The sequence below is a fragment of the Phalangium opilio genome, unplaced genomic scaffold (genome assembly GCF_054372755.1).
Source record: "Phalangium opilio isolate 3A_F unplaced genomic scaffold, DU_Popi_V2 ptg000054l_1, whole genome shotgun sequence".
In the NCBI taxonomy this organism is placed as follows: domain Eukaryota; kingdom Metazoa; phylum Arthropoda; class Arachnida; order Opiliones; family Phalangiidae; genus Phalangium; species Phalangium opilio.
In genome coordinates this window covers 1529861-1550935 of record NW_028324173.1, presented here as the reverse complement: position 1 = coordinate 1550935, position 21075 = coordinate 1529861, and the positions used below count along the sequence as shown (strand labels likewise).

General features: G+C 43.7%; 30 non-coding genes across 30 annotated transcripts; all 30 read right to left on the bottom strand.

Annotated features, from left to right (window-relative positions):
- Positions 1-2222: 2222 nt before the first annotated feature.
- Positions 2223-2294, bottom strand: TRNAE-CUC (transfer RNA glutamic acid (anticodon CUC)). Its single transcript has one exon. It is a non-coding gene; the product is annotated as a tRNA-Glu (tRNA).
- Positions 2295-2498: 204 nt separating this feature from the next.
- Positions 2499-2570, bottom strand: TRNAE-CUC (transfer RNA glutamic acid (anticodon CUC)). The gene has a single exon. It is a non-coding gene; the product is annotated as a tRNA-Glu (tRNA).
- Positions 2571-2905: 335 nt separating this feature from the next.
- On the bottom strand, positions 2906-2977 carry TRNAE-CUC (transfer RNA glutamic acid (anticodon CUC)). Its single transcript has one exon. It is a non-coding gene; the product is annotated as a tRNA-Glu (tRNA).
- A 204-nt stretch (positions 2978-3181) lies between these two features.
- Positions 3182-3253, bottom strand: TRNAE-CUC (transfer RNA glutamic acid (anticodon CUC)). The gene has a single exon. It is a non-coding gene; the product is annotated as a tRNA-Glu (tRNA).
- A 79-nt stretch (positions 3254-3332) lies between these two features.
- Positions 3333-3404, bottom strand: TRNAE-CUC (transfer RNA glutamic acid (anticodon CUC)). Its single transcript has one exon. It is a non-coding gene; the product is annotated as a tRNA-Glu (tRNA).
- A 230-nt stretch (positions 3405-3634) lies between these two features.
- TRNAE-CUC (transfer RNA glutamic acid (anticodon CUC)) lies at positions 3635-3706 on the bottom strand. The gene has a single exon. It is a non-coding gene; the product is annotated as a tRNA-Glu (tRNA).
- A 204-nt stretch (positions 3707-3910) lies between these two features.
- On the bottom strand, positions 3911-3982 carry TRNAE-CUC (transfer RNA glutamic acid (anticodon CUC)). Its single transcript has one exon. It is a non-coding gene; the product is annotated as a tRNA-Glu (tRNA).
- A 334-nt stretch (positions 3983-4316) lies between these two features.
- On the bottom strand, positions 4317-4388 carry TRNAE-CUC (transfer RNA glutamic acid (anticodon CUC)). Its single transcript has one exon. It is a non-coding gene; the product is annotated as a tRNA-Glu (tRNA).
- Positions 4389-4842: 454 nt separating this feature from the next.
- TRNAE-CUC (transfer RNA glutamic acid (anticodon CUC)) lies at positions 4843-4914 on the bottom strand. The gene has a single exon. It is a non-coding gene; the product is annotated as a tRNA-Glu (tRNA).
- Positions 4915-4993: 79 nt separating this feature from the next.
- Positions 4994-5065, bottom strand: TRNAE-CUC (transfer RNA glutamic acid (anticodon CUC)). The gene has a single exon. It is a non-coding gene; the product is annotated as a tRNA-Glu (tRNA).
- Positions 5066-5269: 204 nt separating this feature from the next.
- On the bottom strand, positions 5270-5341 carry TRNAE-CUC (transfer RNA glutamic acid (anticodon CUC)). Its single transcript has one exon. It is a non-coding gene; the product is annotated as a tRNA-Glu (tRNA).
- Positions 5342-5420: 79 nt separating this feature from the next.
- On the bottom strand, positions 5421-5492 carry TRNAE-CUC (transfer RNA glutamic acid (anticodon CUC)). Its single transcript has one exon. It is a non-coding gene; the product is annotated as a tRNA-Glu (tRNA).
- A 230-nt stretch (positions 5493-5722) lies between these two features.
- TRNAE-CUC (transfer RNA glutamic acid (anticodon CUC)) lies at positions 5723-5794 on the bottom strand. Its single transcript has one exon. It is a non-coding gene; the product is annotated as a tRNA-Glu (tRNA).
- A 204-nt stretch (positions 5795-5998) lies between these two features.
- Positions 5999-6070, bottom strand: TRNAE-CUC (transfer RNA glutamic acid (anticodon CUC)). Its single transcript has one exon. It is a non-coding gene; the product is annotated as a tRNA-Glu (tRNA).
- Positions 6071-6404: 334 nt separating this feature from the next.
- TRNAE-CUC (transfer RNA glutamic acid (anticodon CUC)) lies at positions 6405-6476 on the bottom strand. The gene has a single exon. It is a non-coding gene; the product is annotated as a tRNA-Glu (tRNA).
- A 454-nt stretch (positions 6477-6930) lies between these two features.
- Positions 6931-7002, bottom strand: TRNAE-CUC (transfer RNA glutamic acid (anticodon CUC)). The gene has a single exon. It is a non-coding gene; the product is annotated as a tRNA-Glu (tRNA).
- A 79-nt stretch (positions 7003-7081) lies between these two features.
- TRNAE-CUC (transfer RNA glutamic acid (anticodon CUC)) lies at positions 7082-7153 on the bottom strand. The gene has a single exon. It is a non-coding gene; the product is annotated as a tRNA-Glu (tRNA).
- A 454-nt stretch (positions 7154-7607) lies between these two features.
- TRNAE-CUC (transfer RNA glutamic acid (anticodon CUC)) lies at positions 7608-7679 on the bottom strand. Its single transcript has one exon. It is a non-coding gene; the product is annotated as a tRNA-Glu (tRNA).
- Positions 7680-7758: 79 nt separating this feature from the next.
- On the bottom strand, positions 7759-7830 carry TRNAE-CUC (transfer RNA glutamic acid (anticodon CUC)). Its single transcript has one exon. It is a non-coding gene; the product is annotated as a tRNA-Glu (tRNA).
- Positions 7831-8034: 204 nt separating this feature from the next.
- TRNAE-CUC (transfer RNA glutamic acid (anticodon CUC)) lies at positions 8035-8106 on the bottom strand. The gene has a single exon. It is a non-coding gene; the product is annotated as a tRNA-Glu (tRNA).
- A 329-nt stretch (positions 8107-8435) lies between these two features.
- TRNAE-CUC (transfer RNA glutamic acid (anticodon CUC)) lies at positions 8436-8507 on the bottom strand. Its single transcript has one exon. It is a non-coding gene; the product is annotated as a tRNA-Glu (tRNA).
- Positions 8508-8585: 78 nt separating this feature from the next.
- Positions 8586-8657, bottom strand: TRNAE-CUC (transfer RNA glutamic acid (anticodon CUC)). The gene has a single exon. It is a non-coding gene; the product is annotated as a tRNA-Glu (tRNA).
- A 204-nt stretch (positions 8658-8861) lies between these two features.
- On the bottom strand, positions 8862-8933 carry TRNAE-CUC (transfer RNA glutamic acid (anticodon CUC)). Its single transcript has one exon. It is a non-coding gene; the product is annotated as a tRNA-Glu (tRNA).
- Positions 8934-9588: 655 nt separating this feature from the next.
- TRNAE-CUC (transfer RNA glutamic acid (anticodon CUC)) lies at positions 9589-9660 on the bottom strand. The gene has a single exon. It is a non-coding gene; the product is annotated as a tRNA-Glu (tRNA).
- A 229-nt stretch (positions 9661-9889) lies between these two features.
- TRNAE-CUC (transfer RNA glutamic acid (anticodon CUC)) lies at positions 9890-9961 on the bottom strand. Its single transcript has one exon. It is a non-coding gene; the product is annotated as a tRNA-Glu (tRNA).
- Positions 9962-10161: 200 nt separating this feature from the next.
- Positions 10162-10233, bottom strand: TRNAE-UUC (transfer RNA glutamic acid (anticodon UUC)). The gene has a single exon. It is a non-coding gene; the product is annotated as a tRNA-Glu (tRNA).
- Positions 10234-15733: 5500 nt separating this feature from the next.
- On the bottom strand, positions 15734-15805 carry TRNAE-CUC (transfer RNA glutamic acid (anticodon CUC)). The gene has a single exon. It is a non-coding gene; the product is annotated as a tRNA-Glu (tRNA).
- A 2186-nt stretch (positions 15806-17991) lies between these two features.
- TRNAE-CUC (transfer RNA glutamic acid (anticodon CUC)) lies at positions 17992-18063 on the bottom strand. Its single transcript has one exon. It is a non-coding gene; the product is annotated as a tRNA-Glu (tRNA).
- A 1706-nt stretch (positions 18064-19769) lies between these two features.
- Positions 19770-19841, bottom strand: TRNAE-UUC (transfer RNA glutamic acid (anticodon UUC)). The gene has a single exon. It is a non-coding gene; the product is annotated as a tRNA-Glu (tRNA).
- Positions 19842-20522: 681 nt separating this feature from the next.
- TRNAE-CUC (transfer RNA glutamic acid (anticodon CUC)) lies at positions 20523-20594 on the bottom strand. The gene has a single exon. It is a non-coding gene; the product is annotated as a tRNA-Glu (tRNA).
- Positions 20595-21075: the final 481 nt, after the last annotated feature.

The following is a 21075-nucleotide window of genomic DNA, read 5'->3' as shown; positions in this document are numbered from 1 at the left end:
TATAAAATCCACAAAATAGCGAAATCTTGACTTGTCCATTTAGATATTTTTATTTGGTCTTTGTCGACTATTACGGTTTTCCTACCCCCATTAATGGAACGGTGTATTAAACATAGAAACTAACATGTCTCTTAAACTTCTCGCCGCTCTCGCGTGATCAACTTGTTTCACGCCAATTAAATAGCTATAGTCCCATCAGAATCAGCAAGAGCTATTTGTATTAATTCCTCCATGCTTTTTCGCCAAGCTGAGAACTACGCGTTTTACGTCACGTTATCCAAAAACCCGACTATTTTCCTTGAAGACCGCGCTGGCTCACTGAGCACCGTGACGTCAAAATTCAATAACAAAATCCCGTTCTGGATGACACTGCTAACAGCGCCTGACAGCGCTGAGCTCTGCTGAACGCGGCCCAGATTTCCACCATGATTATAAAGTCTAAGCCTAATTATTTAAAAGTGTATTTAACTTTCGGCTCACTCTGAACCGTTAATGTCTCTGTATTACAGAAACGAAAACCAAACCCAAGCGTTTACTTTTTGGTTCACTAGGCCTAATGACAAATAAAAGTTCATTTGCCCAATATAGTTGCGTTCTTCTTGAAATCACTTTAGAAAGAATTATGCTATAAACAGATGTAGTATAGCTTAAGTAATATATAAACATCGATTTCAAATAATAATAATAAAAAATATTCTTGGGATATCAGAATGAAACAGAGCTTTATAGCTACAAAACCACTAAAGGCATCGAAATTACGAAAAATATTTCCATATATTAATAATATATTATGAGAAAACCAAATATTAAGGTTTTGTAGGATTTCTTTCCACAAAACAAAGCGAACTGCTAACGCGGTGCACTAACGGACGGACACACACAGACTAAAACATAGGCCGCTTTTTAACTCTTTCCGTTTTAATTTTGAGTTGAGAAACTAGATTATCTTAAATATTAAAATAAATATAATTAATATTAAATATTTTCTTCGTTAGTTGTTCGCCTTATAGAGCGTTACATCGCGTTGATAAAGAACAATTAGACATTCTTGAGAGACTTGACTAATTTTGGCGTTTGAAATGAAGCATACGCCGGTTGCATTACCTTACTCAAATAGGTAGTATATAAGGGTGTCGAACTACAGCTAAAAGCAAGAACAACCGCAATTGCGAAAACCTTTGGTGGACAACCCACCCTAGGGAGGCTAGACGTTTCTCGTAACCCTAGCTGATCGCCGCGAATGTCTGAAACCAAACGATGACTATGGAGTTAGAAGCCAATAAGACAGATTGGTGTCTATGTGGAATAGACGGAAGACCAGTAGATGGTGGTGTTTAGAAGCCAGTATGTACAGACTGGTGTCCAAGTGGGATGGACGAAGACCAGAAGATGGTGGTGATTAGAAGCCAGTATGTACAGACTGGTGTCCATGTGGGATGGACGAAGACCAAAAGATAGTGGAGATTAGAAGCCAGTATGTACAGACTGGTGTCCAAGTGGAATGGACGAAGACCCGAAGATGGTGGTGATTAGAAGCCAATGAATACAGACTGGTGTCCATGTGGGATGGACGAAGACCAAAAGATGGTGGTGATTAGAAGCCAGTAAGTACAGACTGGTGTCCGTGTGGGATGGACAAAGACGAGAAGATGGTGGTGTGAGAACTCAAGTAAAGGAGCCATTTCCGTGACTGTGAAAGCAGTTCGGAAATGGCGAACACGTTTGCTCCGATTTGGAAACTGCGAACGCGGTCACGTGGGTGTAACAACAGACAAACACACAGACAGACACACACACACGTCGAAATTAGAACCTCTCCGTGACATACGTCACTCGGAGAGGTAAAAACCGACTAACAAGGCGGAGAAAGGACCGCCGAAAAAGGAAACCGTAAAACGCAACAAACACGGAGAGCGAAAAGAAACAACCGCACTCCGCGAAAGCAAACAACGATCTCCCTAGCCAGATATCCTAGCCACTAGACCATATCTGACTGGTCGGAACAACCCAAAATATTATTCCTATAAATGTGTCTTTAAGTTTATTCATCAAAAACGGTACAAAAGCACTCACTCCGATACCGGGAATCGAACCCGCCCTTCTGCCTGACAGCCAGATATCCTAGCCACTAGACCATATCAGACTTGCTTAACCAAGTCTTAATTCTATTCATAAACCAATATCCTTAAGTCTATTCTTGAAAAGCGGTACAAAAGCACTCGCTCCGATACCGGGAATCGAACCCGGGCCTTCTGGGTGAGAGCCAGATATCCTAGCCACTAGACCATATCGGACTTGCTTAAACAAGTCATAATTCTATTCATAAACCGATATCGTTAAGTCTATTCTTCAAAAGCGGTACAAAAGCACTCTCTCCGATAGCGGGAATCGAACCCGTGCCTTCTGGGTAAAAGCCAGGTATCCTAGCCTATAAACCATATCGGACTTGCTCAACCAAGTCTTAATTCTATTATTGAAAAGCGGTACAAAAGCACACGCTCCGATACCGGGAATCGAACCCGGGCCTTCTGGGTGAGAGCCAGATATCCTAGCCACTAGACCATATCGGTCTGGTTGTAACAACCCAAAATATTATTCCTATAAATGTGTCTTTAAGTTTATTCATCAAAAGCGGTACAAAAGCACTCACTCCGATACCGGGAATCGAACCCGCCCTTCTGCGTGACAGCCAGATATCCTAGCCACTAGACAAAGTCTTAATTCTATTCATAAACCGATATCGTTAAGTCTATTCTTGAAAAGCGGTACAAAAGCACTCGCTCCGATACCGGGAATCGAACCCGGGCCTTCTGGGTGAAAGTCAGGTATCCTAGCGACTAGACCATATCGTACTTGCTCAACCTAGTCTTAATTCTAATCTTGAAAAGCGGTACAAAAGCACTCGCTCCGATACCGGGAATCGAACCCGGGCCTTCTGGGTGAGAGCCAGATATCCTAGCCACTAGACCATATCGGACTTGCGTAACCAAGTCTTAATTCTATTCATAAACCTATATCCTTAAGTCTATTCTTGAAAAGCGGTACAAAACCACGTGCTCCGATACCGGGAATCGAACCCGGGCCTTCTGGGTGAAAGTCAGGTATCCTAGCGACTAGACCATATCGTACTTGCTCAACCTAGTCTTAATTCTATTCTTGAAAAGCGGTACAAAAGCACTCGCTCCGATACCGGGAATCGAACCCGTGCCTTCTGGGTGAGAGCCAGATATCCTAGCCACTAGACCATATCGAACTTGCTTAATCAAGTCTTAATTCTATTCATAAACCAATATCCTTAAGTCTATTCTTGAAAAGCGGTACAAAAGCACTCGCTCCGATACCGGGAATCGAACCCGTGCCTTCTGGGTGAGAGCCAGATATCCTAGCCACTAGACCATATCGGACTTGCTTAATCAAGTCTTAATTCTATTCATAAACCAATATCCTTAAGTCTATTCTTGAAAAGCGGTACAAAAGCTCTCGCTCCGATACAGGGAATCGAACCCGGGCCTTCTGGGTGAAAGTCAGGTATCCTAGCGACTAGACCATATCGTACTTGCTCAACCAAGTCTTAATTCTATTCATAAACCTATATCCTTAAGTCTATTCCTGAAAAGCGGTACAAAAGCACTCGCTCCGATACCGGGAATCGAACCCGGGCCTTCTGGGTGAGAGCCAGATATCCTAGCCACTAGACCATATCGGACTTGCTTAAACAAGTCATAATTCTATTCATAAACCGATATCGTTAAGTCTATTCTTCAAAAGCGGTACAAAAGCACTCTCTCCGATAGCGGGGATCGAACCCGTGCCTTCTGGGTAAAAGCCAGGTATCCTAGCCTATAGACCATATCGGACTTGCTCAACCAAGTCTTAATTCTATTATTGAAAAGCGGTACAAAAGCACACTCTCCGATACCGGGAATCGAACCCGGGCCTTCTGGGTGAGAGCCAGATATCCTAGCCACTAGACCATATCGGTCTGGTTGTAACAACCCAAAATATTATTCCTATAAATGTGTCTTTAAGTTTATTCATCAAAAGCGGTACAAAAGCACTCACTCCGATACCGGGAATCGAACCCGCCCTTCTGCGTGACAGCCAGATATCCTAGCCACTAGACAAAGTCTTAATTCTATTCATAAACCGATATCGTTAAGTCTATTCTTGAAAAGCGGTACAAAAGCACTCGCTCCGATACCGGGAATCGAACCCGGGCCTTCTGGGTGAAAGTCAGGTATCCTAGCGACTAGACCATATCGTACTTGCTCAACCTAGTCTTAATTCTAATCTTGAAAAGCGGTACAAAACACTCGCTCCGATACCGGGAATCGAACCCGGGCCTTCTGGGTGAGAGCCAGATATCCTTGCCACTAGACCATATCGGACTTGCTTAACCAAGTCTTAATTCTATTCATAAACCTATATCCTTAAGTCTATTCTTGAAAAGCGGTACAAAACCACGTGCTCCGATACCGGGAATCGAACCCGGGCCTTCTGGGTGAAAGTCAGGTATCCTAGCGAATAGACCATATCGTACTTGCTCAACCTAGTCTTAATTCTATTCTTGAAAAGCGGTACAAAAGCACTCGCTCCGATACCGGGAATCGAACCCGGGCCTTCTGGGTGAAAGTCAGGTATCCTAGCGACTAGACCATATCGTACTTGCTCAACCTAGTCTTAATTCTATTCTTGAAAAGCGGTACAAAAGCACTCGCTCCGATACCGGGAATCGAACCCGGGCCTTCTGGGTGAAAGTCAGGTATCCTAGCGACTAGACCATATCGTACTTGCTCAACCTAGTCTTAATTCTATTCTTGAAAAGCGGTACAAAAGCACTCGCTCCGATACCGGGAATCGAACCCGTGCCTTCTGGGTGAGAGCCAGATATCCTAGCCACTAGACCATATCGAACTTGCTTAATCAAGTCTTAATTCTATTCATAGACCAATATCCTTAAGTCTATTCTTGAAAAGCGGTACAAAAGCACTCGCTCCGATACCGGGAATCGAACCCGTGCCTTCTGGGTGAGAGCCAGATATCCTAGCCACTAGACCATATCGGACTTGCTTAATCAAGTCTTAATTCTATTCATAAACCAATATCCTTAAGTCTATTCTTGAAAAGCGGTACAAAACCACGTGCTCCGATACCGGGAATCGAACCCGGGCCTTCTGGGTGAAAGTCAGGTATCCTAGCGACTAGACCATATCGTACTTGCTCAACCTAGTCTTAATTCTATTCTTGAAAAGCGGTACAAAAGCACTCGCTCCGATACCGGGAATCGAACCCGTGCCTTCTGGGTGAGAGCCAGATATCCTAGCCACTAGACCATATCGAACTTGCTTAATCAAGTCTTAATTCTATTCATAAACCAATATCCTTAAGTCTATTCTTGAAAAGCGGTACAAAAGCACTCGCTCCGATACCGGGAATCGAACCCGTGCCTTCTGGGTGAGAGCCAGATATCCTAGCCACTAGACCATATCGGACTTGCTTAATCAAGTCTTAATTCTATTCATAAACCAATATCCTTAAGTCTATTCTTGAAAAGCGGTACAAAAGCTCTCGCTCCGATACAGGGAATCGAACCCGGGCCTTCTGGGTGAAAGTCAGGTATCCTAGCGACTAGACCATATCGTACTTGCTCAACCAAGTCTTAATTCTATTCATAAACCTATATCCTTAAGTCTATTCCTGAAAAGCGGTACAAAAGCACTCGCTCCGATACCGGGAATCGAACCCGGGCCTTCTGGGTGAGAGCCAGATATCCTAGCCACTAGACCATATCGGACTTGCTTAAACAAGTCATAATTCTATTCATAAACCGATATCGTTAAGTCTATTCTTCAAAAGCGGTACAAAAGCACTCTCTCCGATAGCGGGGATCGAACCCGTGCCTTCTGGGTAAAAGCCAGGTATCCTAGCCTATAGACCATATCGGACTTGCTCAACCAAGTCTTAATTCTATTATTGAAAAGCGGTACAAAAGCACACTCTCCGATACCGGGAATCGAACCCGGGCCTTCTGGGTGAGAGCCAGATATCCTAGCCACTAGACCATATCGGTCTGGTTGTAACAACCCAAAATATTATTCCTATAAATGTGTCTTTAAGTTTATTCATCAAAAGCGGTACAAAAGCACTCACTCCGATACCGGGAATCGAACCCGCCCTTCTGCGTGACAGCCAGATATCCTAGCCACTAGACAAAGTCTTAATTCTATTCATAAACCGATATCGTTAAGTCTATTCTTGAAAAGCGGTACAAAAGCACTCGCTCCGATACCGGGAATCGAACCCGGGCCTTCTGGGTGAAAGTCAGGTATCCTAGCGACTAGACCATATCGTACTTGCTCAACCTAGTCTTAATTCTAATCTTGAAAAGCGGTACAAAACACTCGCTCCGATACCGGGAATCGAACCCGGGCCTTCTGGGTGAGAGCCAGATATCCTTGCCACTAGACCATATCGGACTTGCTTAACCAAGTCTTAATTCTATTCATAAACCTATATCCTTAAGTCTATTCTTGAAAAGCGGTACAAAACCACGTGCTCCGATACCGGGAATCGAACCCGGGCCTTCTGGGTGAAAGTCAGGTATCCTAGCGAATAGACCATATCGTACTTGCTCAACCTAGTCTTAATTCTATTCTTGAAAAGCGGTACAAAAGCACTCGCTCCGATACCGGGAATCGAACCCGGGCCTTCTGGGTGAAAGTCAGGTATCCTAGCGACTAGACCATATCGTACTTGCTCAACCTAGTCTTAATTCTATTCTTGAAAAGCGGTACAAAAGCACTCGCTCCGATACCGGGAATCGAACCCGGGCCTTCTGGGTGAAAGTCAGGTATCCTAGCGACTAGACCATATCGTACTTGCTCAACCTAGTCTTAATTCTATTCTTGAAAAGCGGTACAAAAGCACTCGCTCCGATACCGGGAATCGAACCCGTGCCTTCTGGGTGAGAGCCAGATATCCTAGCCACTAGACCATATCGAACTTGCTTAATCAAGTCTTAATTCTATTCATAGACCAATATCCTTAAGTCTATTCTTGAAAAGCGGTACAAAAGCACTCGCTCCGATACCGGGAATCGAACCCGTGCCTTCTGGGTGAGAGCCAGATATCCTAGCCACTAGACCATATCGGACTTGCTTAATCAAGTCTTAATTCTATTCATAAACCAATATCCTTAAGTCTATTCTTGAAAAGCGGTACAAAAGCTCTCGCTCCGATACAGGGAATCGAACCCGGGCCTTCTGGGTGAAAGTCAGGTATCCAAGCGACTAGACCATATCGTACTTGCTCAACCAAGTCTTAAGTCTATTCTTGAAAAGCGGTACAAAAGCACTCGCTCCGATACCGTGAATCGAACTCGGGCCTTCTGGGTGAGAGCCAGATATCCTAGCCACTAGACCATATCGTACTTGCTCAACCTAGTCTTAATTCTAATCTTGAAAAGCGGTACAAAAGCACTCGCTCCGATACCGGGAATCGAACCCGGGCCTTCTGGGTGAAAGTCAGGTATCCTAGCGACTAGACCATATCGTACTTGCTCAACCTAGTCTTAATTCTATTCTTGAAAAGCGGTACAAAAGCACTCGCTCCGATACCGGGAATCGAACCCGTGCCTTCTGGGTGAGAGCCAGATATCCTAGCCACTAGACCATATCGAACTTGCTTAATCAAGTCTTAATTCTATTCATAGACCAATATCCTTAAGTCTATTCTTGAAAAGCGGTACAAAAGCACTCGCTCCGATACCGGGAATCGAACCCGTGCCTTCTGGGTGAGAGCCAGATATCCTAGCCACTAGACCATATCGGACTTGCTTAATCAAGTCTTAATTCTATTCATAAACCAATATCCTTAAGTCTATTCTTGAAAAGCGGTACAAAAGCTCTCGCTCCGATACAGGGAATCGAACCCGGGCCTTCTGGGTGAAAGTCAGGTATCCAAGCGACTAGACCATATCGTACTTGCTCAACCAAGTCTTAAGTCTATTCTTGAAAAGCGGTACAAAAGCACTCGCTCCGATACCGTGAATCGAACTCGGGCCTTCTGGGTGAGAGCCAGATATCCTAGCCACTAGACCATATCGGACTTGCTTAACCAAGTCTTAATTCTATTCATAAACCTATATCCTTAAGTCTATTCTTGAAAAGCGGTACAAAACCACGTGCTCCGATACCGGGAATCGAACCCGGGCCTTCTGGGTGAAAGTCAGGTATCCTAGCGACTAGACCATATCGTACTTGATCAACCAAGTCTTAATTCTATTCTTGAAAAGCGGTACAAAAGCACTCGCTCCGATACCGGGAATCGAACCCGGGCCTTCTGGGTGAAAGTCAGGTATCCTAGCGACTAGACCATATCGTACTTGCTCAACCTAGTCTTAATTCTATTCTTTAAAAGCGGTACAAAAGCACTCGCTCCGATACCGGGAATCGAACCCGTGCCTTCTGGGTGAGAGCCAGATATCCTAGCCACTAGACCATATCGAACTTACTTAATCAAGTCTTAATTCTATGCAAAACCAATATCCTTAAGTCTATTCTTGAAAAGCGGTACAAAAGCACTCGCTCCGATACCGGGAATCGAACCCGTGCCTTCTGGGTGAGAGCCAGATATCGTAGCCACTAGACCATATCGGACTTGCTTAATCAAGTCTTAATTCTATTCATAAACCAATATCCTTAAGTCTATTCTTGAAAAGCGGTACAAAAGCTCTCGCTCCGATACAGGGAATCGAACCCGGGCCTTCTGGGTGAAAGTCAGGTATCCTAGCGACTAGACCATATCGTACTTGCTCAACCAAGTCTTAAGTCTATTCTTGAAAAGCGGTACAAAAGCACTCGCTCCGATACCGTGAATCGAACTCGGGCCTTCTGGGTGAGAGCCAGATATCCTAGCCACTAGACCATATCGGACTTGCTTAACCAAGTCTTAATTCTATTCATAAACCTATATCCTTAAGTCTATTCTTGAAAAGCGGTACAAAATCACGTGCTCCGATACCGGGAATCGAACCCGGGCCTTCTGGGTGAAAGTCAGGTATCCTAGCGACTAGACCATATCGGACTTGCTTAACCAAGTCTTAATTCTATTCATAAACCTATATCCTTAAGTCTATTCTTGAAAAGCGGTACAAAAGCACTCGCTCAGATACCGGGAATCGAACCCGGGCCTTCTGGGTGAAAGTCAGGTATCCTAGCGACTAGACCATATCGTACTTGCTCAACCTAGTCTTAATTCTATTCTTGAAAAGCGGTACAAAAGCACTCACTCCGATACTCGGAATCGAACCCGCCCTTCTGCGTGACAGCCAGATAACCTATCCACTAGACCATATCGGACTTGTTTAATCAAGTCTTAATTCTATTCATAAACCAATATCCTTAAGTCTATTTTTGAAATGCTTTACAAAACACTCGCTCCGATACCGGGAATCGAAGCCGGGCTTTCTGGGTAAAAAGCAGTTATCCTAGCCACTAGACCATATCGGACTTCCTCAACAAAGTCTTAATTCGATTCATAAACCTATATCCTTAAGTCTATTCTTGAAAAGCGGTACAAAAGCACTCGCTCCGATACCGGGAATCGAACCCGAGCCTTCTGGATGAGAGCCAGATATCCTAGCCACTAGACCATATCTGACTGGTCGCAACAACCCAAAATATTATTCCTATAAATGTGTCTTTAAGTTTATTCATCAAAAGCGGTACAAAAGCACTCACTCCGATACCGGGAATCGAACCCGCCCTTTTGCGTGACAGTCAGATATCCTAGCCACTAGAGCATATCGGACTTGCTTAACCAAGTCTTAATTCAATTCATAAACCAATATCCTTAAGTCTATTCTTGAAAAGAGGTACAATAGCACTCGCTCCGATACCGGGAATAGAACCCGGGCCTTCTGGGTGAGAGCCAGATATCCTAGCCACTAGACCATATCGGACTTGCTTAAACAAGTCTTAATTCTATTCATAAACCTATGTCCTTAAGTCTATTCTTGAAAAGCGGTACAAAACCACGTGCTCCGATACCGGGAATCGAACCCGGGCCTTCTGGGTGAAAGTCAGGTATCCTAGAGACTAGACCATATCGTCCTTGATCAACCAAGTCTTCTATTCTTGAAAAGCGGTACAAAAGCACTCGCTCCGATACCGGGAATCGAACCCGGGCTTTCTGGGTGAAAGCCAGATATCCTAGCCACTAGACCATATCGGACTTGCTTAACGAAGTCTTAATTCTATTCATAAACCTATATCCTTAAGTCTATTTTTGAAATGCTTTACAAAACACGCGCTCCGATACCGGGAATCGAAGCCGGGCTTTCTGGGTAAAAAGCAGTTATCCTAGCCACTAGACCATATCGGACTTCCTCAACAAAGTCTTATTTCGATTCATAAACCTATATCCTTAAGTCTATTCTTGAAAAGCGGTACAAAAGCACTCGCTCCGATACCGGGAATCGAACCCGGGCCTTCTGAGTGAGAGCCAGATATCCTAGCCACTAGACAATATCTGACTGGTCGGAACAATCCAAAATATAATCCCTGTAAATGTGTCTTTAAGTTTACTCATCAAAAGCGGTACAAAAGCACTCACTCCGATATCGGGAATCGAACCCGCCCTTCTGCCTGACAGCCAGATATCCTAGCCACTAGAGCATATAGGACTTGCTTAATCAAGTCTTAATTCTATTCATAAACCAATATCCTTAAGTCTATTCTTGAAAAGCGGTACAAAAGCACTCGCTCCGATACCGGGAATCGAACCCGGTCCTTCTGGGTGAGAGCCAGATATCCTAGCCACTAGACCATATCTCACTAGTCGGAACAACCCAAAATATTATTCCTATAAATGTGTCTTTAAGTTTATTCATCAAAAGCGGTACAAAAGCACTCACTCCGATACTGGGAATCGAACCCGCCCTTCTGCGTGACAGCCAGATAACCTAGCCACTAGACCATATCGGACTTGTTTAATCAAGTCTTAATTCTATTCATAAACCAATATCCTTAAGTCTATTCTTGAAAAGCGGTACAAAAGCACTCGCTCCGATACCAGGAATCGAACCCGGTCCTTCTGGGTGAGAGCCAGATATCCAAGCCACTAGACCATATCGGACTTGCTTAAACAAGTCTTAATTCTATTCATAAACCTATATCCTTAAGTCTATTCTTGAAAAGCGGTACAAAAGCACTCGCTCCGATACCGGGAGTCGAACCCGAGCCTTCTGGATGAGAGCCAGATATCCTAGCCACTAGACCATATCTGACTGGTCGGAACAATCCAAAATATTATTCCTATAAATGTGTCTTTAAGTTTATTCATCAAAAGCGGTACAAAAGCACTCACTCCGATATCGGGAATCGAACCCGCCCTTCTGCCTGACAGCCAGATATCCTAGCCTATAGACAATATAGGACTTGCTTAATCAAGTCTTAATTCTATTCATAAACCAATATCCTTAAGTCTATTCTTGAAAAGCGGTACAAAAGCACTCGCTCCGATACCGGGAATCGAGCCCGGTCCTTTTGGGTGAGAGCCAGATATCCTAGCCACTAGACCATATCTCACTGGTCGGAACAACCCAAAATATTATTCCCATAAATGTGTCTTTAAGTTTATTCATCAAAAGCGGTACAAAAGCACTCACTCCGATACTGGGAATCGAACCCGCCCTTCTGCGTGACAGCCAGATATCCTAGCCACTAGACCATATCGGACTTGTTTAATCAAGTCTTAATTCTATTCATAAACCAATATCCTTAAGTCTATTCTTGAAAAGCGGTACAAAAGCACTCGATCCGATACCAGGAATCGAACCCGGTCCTTCTGGGTGAGAGCCAGATATCCAAACCCCTAGACCATATCGGACTTGCTTAAACAAGTCTTAATTCTATTCATAAACCTATATCCTTAAGTCTATTCTTGAAAAGCGGTACAAAAGCACTCGCTCCGATACCGGGAATCGAACACGGGCCTTCTGGGTGAAAGCCAGATATCCTAGCCACTAGACCATATCTCACTGGTCGGAACAACCCAAAATATTATTCCCATAAATGTGTCTTTATTTTTATTCATCAAAAGCGGTACAAAAGCACCCACTCCGATACCGGAAATCGAACCCGCCCTTTTGCGTGACAGCCAGATATCCTAGCCACTAGACCATATCGGACTTGCTTAACCAAGTCTTAATTCTATTCATAAACCAATATCCTTAAGTCTATTATTGAAAAGCGGTACAAAAGCACTCGCTCCGATACCGGGAATCGAACCCGGGCCTTCTGAGTGAGAGCCAGATATACTAGCCACTAGACCATATCTGACTGGTCGGAACAATCCAAAATATAATTCCTATAAATGTGTCTTTAAGTTTACTCATCAAAAGCGGTACAAAAGCACTCACTCCGATATCGGGAATCGAACCCGCCCTTCTGCCTGACAGCCAGATATCCTAGCCACTAGAGCATATAGGACTTGCTTAATCAAGTCTTAATTCTATTCATAAACCAATATCCTTAAGTCTATTCTTGAAAAGCGGTACAAAAGCACTCGCTTCGATACCAGGAATCAAACCCGGTCCTTCTGGGTGAGAGCCAGATATCCAAGCCACTAGACCATATCGGACTTGCTTAAACAAGTCTTAATTCTATTCATAAACCTATATCCTTAAGTCTATTCTTGAAAAGCGGTACAAAAGCACTCGCTCCGATACCAGGAATCGAGCCCGGTCCTTCTGGGTGAGAGCCAGATATCCAAGCCACTAGACCATATCGGACTTGCTTAAACAAGTCTTAATTCTATTCATAAACCTATATCCTTAAGTCTATTCTTGAAAAGCGGTACAAAAGCACTCGCTCCGATACCGGGAATCGAACACGGGCCTTCTGGGTGAAAGCCAGATATCCTAGCCACTAGACCATATCTCACTGGTCGGAACAACCCAAAATATTATTCCCATAAATGTGTCTTTAAGTTTATTCATCAAAAGCGGTACAAAAGCACTCACTCCGATACTGGGAATCGAACCCGCCCTTCTGCGTGACAGCCAGATATCCTACCCACTAGACCATATCGGACTTGCTTAAACAAGTCTTAATTCTATTCATAAACCTATATCCTTAAGTCTATTCTTGAAAAGCGGTACAATAGCACTCGCTCCGATACCGGGAATCGAACCCGCCCTTCTGCCTGACAGCCAGATATCCTAGCCACTAGAGCATATAGGACTTGCTTAATCAAGTCTTAATTCTATTCATAAACCAATATCCTTAAGTCTATTCTTGAAAAGCGGTACAAAAGCACTCGATCCGATACCAGGAATCGAACCCGGTCCTTCTGGGTGAGAGCCAGATATCCAAACCCCTAGACCATATCGGACTTGCTTAAACAAGTCTTAATTCTATTCATAAACCTATATCCTTAAGTCTATTCTTGAAAAGCGGTACAAAAGCACTCGCTCCGATACCGGGAATCGAACACGGGCCTTCTGGGTGAAAGCCAGATATCCTAGCCACTAGACCATATCTCACTGGTCGGAACAACCCAAAATATTATTCCCATAAATGTGTCTTTATTTTTATTCATCAAAAGCGGTACAAAAGCACCCACTCCGATACCGGAAATCGAACCCGCCCTTTTGCGTGACAGCCAGATATCCTAGCCACTAGACCATATCGGACTTGCTTAACCAAGTCTTAATTCTATTCATAAACCAATATCCTTAAGTCTATTATTGAAAAGCGGTACAAAAGCACTCGCTCCGATACCGGGAATCGAACCCGGGCCTTCTGAGTGAGAGCCAGATATACTAGCCACTAGACCATATCTGACTGGTCGGAACAATCCAAAATATAATTCCTATAAATGTGTCTTTAAGTTTACTCATCAAAAGCGGTACAAAAGCACTCACTCCGATATCGGGAATCGAACCCGCCCTTCTGCCTGACAGCCAGATATCCTAGCCACTAGAGCATATAGGACTTGCTTAATCAAGTCTTAGTTCTATTCATAAACCAATATCCTTAAGTCTATTCTTGAAAAGCGGTACAAAAGCACTCGCTTCGATACCAGGAATCAAACCCGGTCCTTCTGGGTGAGAGCCAGATATCCAAGCCACTAGACCATATCGGACTTGCTTAAACAAGTCTTAATTCTATTCATAAACCTATATCCTTAAGTCTATTCTTGAAAAGCGGTACAAAAGCACTCGCTCCGATACCAGGAATCGAACCCGGTCCTTCTGGGTGAGAGCCAGATATCCAAGCCACTAGACCATATCGGACTTGCTTAAACAAGTCTTAATTCTATTCATAAACCTATATCCTTAAGTCTATTCTTGAAAAGCGGTACAAAAGCACTCGCTCCGATACCGGGAATCGAACACGGGCCTTCTGGGTGAAAGCCAGATATCCTAGCCACTAGACCATATCTCACTGGTCGGAACAACCCAAAATATTATTCCCATAAATGTGTCTTTAAGTTTATTCATCAAAAGCGGTACAAAAGCACTCACTCCGACACCGGAAATCGAACCCGCCCTTTTGCGTGACAGCCAGATATCCTAGCCACTAGACCATATCGGACTTGCTTAACCAAGTCTTAATTCTATTCATAAACCAATATCCTTAAGTCTATTCTTGAAAAGCGGTACAAAAGCACTCGCTCCGATACCGGGAATCGAACCCGGGCCTTCTGAGTGAGAGCCAGATATCCTAGCCACTAGTCCATATCTGACTGGTCGGAACAATCCAAAATATAATTCCTATAAATGTGTCTTTAAGTTTACTCATCAAAAGCGGTACAAAAGCACTCACTCCGATATCGGGAATCGAACCCGCCCTTCTGCCTGACAGCCAGATATCCTAGCCACTAGAGCATATAGGACTTGCTTAATCAAGTCTTAATTCTATTCATAAACCAATATCCTTAAGTCTATTCTTGAAAAGCGGTACAAAAGCACTCGCTCCGATACCGGGAATCGAACCCGGTCCTTCTGGGTGAGAGCCAGATATCCTAGCCACTAGACCATATCTCACCGGTCGGAACAACCCAAAATATTATTCCCATAAATGTGTCTTTAAGTTTATTCATCAAAAGCGGTACAAAAGCACTCACTCCGATACTGGGAATCGAACCCGCCCTTCTGCGTGACAGCCAGATATCCTAGCCACTAGACCATATCGGACTTGTTTAATCAAGTCTTAATTCTATTCATAAACCAATATCCTTAAGTCTATTCTTGAAAAGCGGTACAAAAGCACTCTCTCCGATACCAGGAATCGAACCCGGTCCTTCTGGGTGAGAGCCAGATATCCAAGCCACTAGACCATATCGGACTTGCTTAAACAAGTCTTAATTCTATTCATAAACCTATATCCTTAAGTCTATTCTTGAAAAGCGGTACAAAAGCACTCGCTCCGATACCGGGAATCGAACACGGGCCTTCTGGGTGAAAGCCAGATATCCTAGCCACTAGACCATATCTCACTGGTCGGAACAACCCAAAATATTATTCCCATAAATGTGTCTTTAAGTTTATTCATGAAAAGCGGTACAAAAGCACTCACTCCGATACCGGGAATCGAACTCGCCCTTTTGCGTGACAGCCAGATATCCTATCCACTAGACCATATCGGACTTGCTTAACCAAGTCTTAATTCTATTCATAAACCAATATCCTTAAGTCTATTCTTGAAAAGCGGTACAAAAGCACTCTTTCCGATACCGGGAATCGAACCCGGGCCTTCTGAGTGAGAGCCAGATATCCTAGCCACTAGACCATAACTGACTGGTCGGAACAATCCTAAATATAATTCCTATAAATGTGTCTTTAAGTTTACTCATCAAAAGCGGTACAAAAGCACTCACTTTGATATCGGGAATCGAACCCGCCCTTCTGCCTGACAGCCAGATATCCTAGCCACTAGACCATATCGGACTTGCTTAACCAAGTCTTAATTCTATTCATAAACCAATATCCTTAAGTCTATTCTTGAAAAGCGGTACAAAAGCACTCGCTCCGACACAGGGAATCGAACCCGGGCCTTCTGGGTGAGAGCCAGATATCCTAGCCACTAGACCATATCTGACTGGTCGGAACAATCCAAAATATAATTCCTAAAAATGTGTCTTTAAGTTTACTCATCAAAAGCGGTACAAAAGCACTCACTCCGATATCGGGAATCGAACCCGCCCTTCTGCCTGACAGCCAGATATCCTAGCCTATAGACAATATAGGACTTGCTTAATCAAGTCTTAATTCTATTCATAAACCAATATCTTTAAGTCTATTCTTGAAAAGCGGTACAAAAGCACTCGCTCCGATACCGGGAATCGAGCACGGTCCTTCTGGATGAGAGCCAGATATCCTAGCCACTAAACCATATCTCACTGGTCGGAACAACCCAAAATATTATTCCCATAAATGTGTCTTTAAGTTTATTCATCAAAAGCGGTACAAAAGCACTCACTCCGATACTGGGAATCGAACCCGCCCTTCTGCGTGACAGCCAGATATCCTAGCCACTAGACCATATCGGACTTGTTTAATCAAGTCTTAATTCTATTCATAAACCAATATCCTTAAGTCTATTCTTGAAAAGCGGTACAAAAGCACTCGCTCCGATACCAGGAATCGAACCCGGTCCTTCTGGGTGAGAGCCAGATATCCAAGCCACTAGACCATATCGGACTTGCTTAAACAAGTCTTAATTCTATTCATAAACCTATATCCTTAAGTCTATTCTTGAAAAGCGGTACAAAAGCACTCGCTCCGATACCGGGAATCGAACACGGGCCTTCTGGGTGAAAGCCAGATATCCTAGCCACTAGACCATATCTCACTGGTCGGAACAACCCAAAATATTATTCCCATAAATGTGTCTTTAAGTTTATTCATCAAAAGCGGTACAAAAGCACTCACTCCGATACCGGGAATCGAACCCGCCCTTTTGCGTGACAGCCAGATATCCTAGCCACTAGACCATATCGGACTTGCTTAACCAAGTCTTAATTCTATTCATAAACCAATATCCTTAAGTCTATTCTTGAAAAGCGGTACAAAAGCACTCGCTCCGATACCGGGAATCGAACCCGGGCCTTCTGAGTGAGAGCCAGATATCCTAGCCACTAGACCATATATGACTGGTCGGAACAATCCAAAATATAATTCCTATAAATGTGTCTTTAAGTTTACTCATCAAAAGGGGTACAAAAGCACTCACTCCGATATCGGGAATCGAACCCGCCCTTCTGCCTGACAGCCAGATATCCTAGCCACTAGAGCATATCGGACTTGCTTAACCAAGTCTTAATTCTATTCATAAACCAATATCCTTAAGTCTATTCTTGAAAAGCGGTACAAAAGCACTCGCTCCGATACCGGGAATCGAACCCGGGCCTTCTGAGTGAGAGCCAGATATCCTAGCCACTAGACCATATATGACTGGTCGGAACAATCCAAAATATAATTCCTATAAATGTGTCTTTAAGTTTACTCATCAAAAGGGGTACAAAAGCACTCACTCCGATATCGGGAATCGAACCCGCCCTTTTGCGTGACAGCCAGATATCCTAGCCACTAGACCATATCGGACTTGCTTAACCAAGTCTTAATTCTATTCATAAACCAATATCCTTAAGTCTATTCTTGAAAAGCGGTACAAAAGCACTCGCTCCGATACCGGGAATCGAACCCGGTCCTTCTGGGTGAGAGCCAGATATCCTAGCCACTAGACCATAACTCACTGGTCGGAACAACCCAAAATATTATTCCCATAAATGTGTCTTTAAGTTTACTCATCAAAAGCGGTACAAAAGCACTCACTTTGATATCGGGAATCGAACCCGCCCTTCTGCCTGACAGCCAGATATCCTAGCCACTAGACCATATCGGACTTGCTTAACCAAGTCTTAATTCTATTCATAAACCAATATCCTTAAGTCTATTCTTGAAAAGCGGTACAAAAGCACTCGCTCCGACACCGGGAATCGAACCCGGGCCTTCTGAGTGAGAGCCAGATATCCTAGCCACTAGACCATATCTGACTGGTCGGAACAATCCAAAATATAATTCCTAAAAATGTGTCTTTAATTTTACTCATCAAAAGCGGTACAAAAGCACTCACTCCGATATCGGGAATCGAACCCGCCCTTCTGCCTGACAGCCAGATATCCTAGCCTATAGACAATATAGGACTTGCTTAATCAAGTCTTAATTCTATTCATAAACCAATATCTTTAAGTCTATTCTTGAAAAGCGGTACAAAAGCACTCGCTCCGATACCGGGAATCGAGCACGGTCCTTCTGGGTGAGAGCCAGATATCCTAGCCACTAAACCATATCTCACTGGTCGGAACAACCCAAAATATTATTCCCATAAATGTGTCTTTAAGTTTATTCATCAAAAGCGGTACAAAAGCACTCACTCCGATACTGGGAATCGAACCCGCCCTTCTGCGTGACAGCCAGATATCCTAGCCACTAGACCATATCGGACTTGTTTAATCAAGTCTTAATTCTATTCATAAACCAATATCCTTAAGTCTATTCTTGAAAAGCGGTACAAAAGCACTCGCTCCGATACCAGGAATCGAACCCGGTCCTTCTGGGTGAGAGCCAGATATCCAAGCCACTAGACCATATCGGACTTGCTTAAACAAGTCTTAATTCTATTCATAAACCTATATCCTTAAGTCTATTCTTGAAAAGCGGTACAAAAGCACTCGCTCCGATACCGGGAATCGAACACGGGCCTTCTGGGTGAAAGCCAGATATCCTAGCCACTAGACCATATCTCACTGGTCGGAACAACCCAAAATATTATTCCCATAAATGTGTCTTTAAGTTTATTCATCAAAAGCGGTACAAAAGCACTCACTCCGATACCGGGAATCGAACCCGCCCTTTTGCGTGACAGCCAGATATCCTAGCCACTAGACCATATCGGACTTGCTTAACCAAGTCTTAATTCTATTCATAAACCAATATCCTTAAGTCTATTCTTGAAAAGCGGTACAAAAGCACTCGCTCCGATACCGGGAATCGAACCCGGGCCTTCTGAGTGAGAGCCAGATATCCTAGCCACTAGACCATATATGACTGGTCGGAACAATCCAAAATATAATTCCTATAAATGTGTCTTTAAGTTTACTCATCAAAAGGGGTACAAAAGCACTCACTCCGATATCGGGAATCGAACCCGCCCTTCTGCCTGACAGCCAGATATCCTAGCCACTAGAGCATATCGGACTTGCTTAACCAAGTCTTAATTCTATTCATAAACCAATATCCTTAAGTCTATTCTTGAAAAGCGGTACAAAAGCACTCGCTCCGATACCGGGAATCGAACCCGGGCCTTCTGAGTGAGAGCCAGATATCCTAGCCACTAGACCATATATGACTGGTCGGAACAACCCAAAATATAATTCCTATAAATGTGTCTTTAAGTTTACTCATCAAAAGGGGTACAAAAGCACTCACTCCGATATCGGGAATCGAACCCGCCCTTCTGCCTGACAGCCAGATATCCTAGCCACTAGAGCACATCGGACTTGCTTAACCAAGTCTTAATTCTATTCATAAACCAATATCCTTAAGTCTATTCTTGAAGAGCGGTACAATAGCACTCGCTCCGATACCGGGAATAGAACCTTGGGCCTTCTGGGTGAGAGCCGGATATCCTAGCCACTAGACCATATCGGACTTGATCAACCAAGTCTTCTATTCTTGAAAAGCGGTACAAAAGCACTCGCTCCGATACCGGGAATCGAACCCGGGCCTTCTGGGTGAAAGCCAGATATCCTAGCCACTAGACCATATCGGACCTCTTCAACCAAGTCTTAATTCTATTCATAAACCTATATCCTTAAGTCTATTCTTGAAAAGCGGTACAAAAGCACTCGCTCCGATACCGGGAGTCGAACCCGAGCCTTCTGGATGAGAGCCAGATATCCTAGCACTAGGACCATATCTGACTGGTCGGAACAATCCAAAATATTATTCCTATAAATGTGTCTTTAAGTTTATTCATCAAAAGCGGTACAAAAGCAGTCACTCCGATATCGGGAATCGAACCCGCCCTTATGCCTGACAGCCAGATATCCTAGCCACTAGACAATATAGGACTTGCTTAATCAAGTCTTAATTCTATTCATAAACCAATATCCTTAAGTCTATTCTTGAAAAGCGGTACAAAAGCACTCGCTCCGATACCGGGAATCGAGCCCGGTCCTTCTGGGTGAGAGCCAGATATCCTAGCCACTAGACCATATCTCACTGGTCGGAACAACCCAAAATATTATTCCCATAAATGTGTCTTTAAGTTTATTCATCAAAAGCGGTACAAAAGCACTCACTCCGATACCGGGAATCGAACCCGCCCTTCTGCGTGACATCCAGATATCCTAGCCACTTGACCATATCGGACTTGCTTAACCAAGTCTTAATTCTATTCATAAACCAATATCCTTAAGTCTATTCTTGAAAAGCGGTACAAAAGCACTCGCTCCGATACCGTGAATCGAACCCGGGCCTTCTGGGTGAGAGCCAGATATCCTAGCCACTAGACCATATCGGACTTGCTTAAACAAGTCTTAATTCTATTCATAAACCTATATCCTTAAGTCTGTCTTGAAAAGCGGTACAAAACCACGTGCTCCGATACCGGGAATCGAACCCGGGCCTTCTGGGTGAAATTCAGGTATCCTAGCGACTAGACCATATCGTCCTTGATCAACCAAGTCCTAATTCTATTCTTGAAAAGCGGTACAAAAGCACTCGCTCCGTTACCAGGAATCGAACCCGAGCCTTCTGGATGAGAGCCAGATATCCTAGCCACTAGACCATATCTGACTGGTCGGACCAATCCAAAATATTATTCCTATAAATGTGTCTTTAAGTTTATTCATCAAAAGCGGTACAAAAGCACTCACTCCGATACCGGGAATCGAACCCGCCCTTCTGCGTGACATCCAGATATCCTAGCCACTAGACCATATCGGACTTGCTTAATCAAGTCTTAATTCTATTCATAAACCAATATCCTTAAGTCTATTCTT